Source organism: Mastomys coucha, unplaced genomic scaffold (genome assembly GCF_008632895.1).
Source record: "Mastomys coucha isolate ucsf_1 unplaced genomic scaffold, UCSF_Mcou_1 pScaffold22, whole genome shotgun sequence".
NCBI lineage: Eukaryota > Metazoa > Chordata > Mammalia > Rodentia > Muridae > Mastomys > Mastomys coucha.
The window spans coordinates 98,746,714-98,748,528 of record NW_022196905.1 but is presented as its reverse complement, the minus strand read 5'-3'; positions in this window follow the sequence as shown (position 1 = coordinate 98,748,528).

Genomic DNA, 1,815 nt, shown 5'->3' with positions numbered 1-1,815 from the left:
GCTAGGATTAAAGGCGTGCGCCACCACTGCCCGGCTTCCATCATTTTATTAGATGCTGAAAAAGCATTTGACAAAATTCAGCATCTCTTCCTGTTAAAAGTCTTGGAAAGATCAGGAATTCAAGGCCCATACACATAGTAAAAGCAATATACAGCCAACCAGTAGCCAACATCAAATTAAACAGAGAGAAACTTGAAGCAATCCCACTAAAATTAGGGACTAGACAAGGCTGTCCACTCTCTCTCTCTCTCTCTCTCTCCCTCTCTCTCTCTCTCTCTCTCTATATATATATATACATATATATATATGTATATATATATATATTCAATATAGTACTTGAAGTTCTAGCTAAAGCAATTAAACAACAAAAGGAGGTCAAAGGAATACAAATTGGAAAGGAAGAAGTCAAAATATCACTATTTGCAGATGATATGATAGTATACTTAAGTGACCCCCAAAAATTCTACCAGAGAACTCCTAAACTGGATAAACATCTTCAGCAAAGTGGCTGGATATAAAATTAATTCAAACAAATCAGTAGCCTTCCTCTACTCAAAGGATAAACAGGCTGAGAAAGAAATTAGGGAAACAATACTCTTCACAATAGTCACAAACAATATAAAATATGTTGGTGTGATTCTAACCAAACAAGTGAAAGATATATATGACAAGAACTTCCAGTTTCTGAAGAAAGAAATTAAAGAAGATCTCAGGAGATGGAAAGATCTCCCATGCTCATGGATTGGCAGGATTAATATAGTAAAAATGTCCATCTTGCCAAAAGCAATCTACAGATTCAATGCAATCCCCATCAAAATTCCAACTAAATTCTTCATAGAGTTAGAAAGAGCAATTCTCAAATTCATTTGGAATAACAAAACAAAAACAAAAAAACAGAATAGCAAAAACTATTCTCAACAATAAATAGAATTACCATCCCTGACCTCAAGCTGTACGACAGAGCAATAGTGATAAAAACTGCATGGTATTGGTACAGTGACAGGAAAGTACATCAATGGAATAGAATTGAAATGAACCCACACACTTATGGTCACTTGATCTTTGTTTGACAAAGGAGCTAAAACCATCCAGTGGAAAAAAGACAGCATTTTCAACAAATGGTGCTGGGTCAACTGGTGGTTAGCATATAGAAGAATGCAAATTTATCCATTCTTATCTCCTAATACAAAGCTCAAATTCAAGTGGATCAAGGACTTCCACATAAAACCAGATACACTGAAACTAATAGAAGAGAAAGTGGGGGAAGAGCTTCAGCACATAGGCACAGGGGAAATTTTCCTGAACAGAACGCCAATAGCTTATGTTCTAAGATGAACTGACAAGTGGGACCTCATACAATTGCAAAGCTTCTGTAAGGCAAAGAACAATGTCAATAGGACAAAATGTCAACCAACAGATTGGGAAAAGATCTTTACTAATCCTACATTCGATATAGTGCTAATATCCAATATATACAAAGAACTCAAGAAGTTAGACTCCAGAGAACCAAATAACCCTATTAAAAATGGGGAACAGAGCTAAACAGAGAATTCTCAACTGAGGAAACTCAAATGGTGGAGAAACACCTAAAGAAATGTTCAACATCCTTAGACATCAAGGAAATGCAAATCAAAATAGCCCTGAGATTCCACCTCACACCAGTCAGAATGGCTAAGAACAAAACCTCAGGTGACCACAGATGCTGGTGAGGTAGTAGAGAAAGAGGAACACTCCTCCATTGCTGGTGGAATTGCAAGCTGGTGCAACTACTCTGGAAATCAGTCTGGTGGTTCCTAAGAAAACTGGACCAAAAAA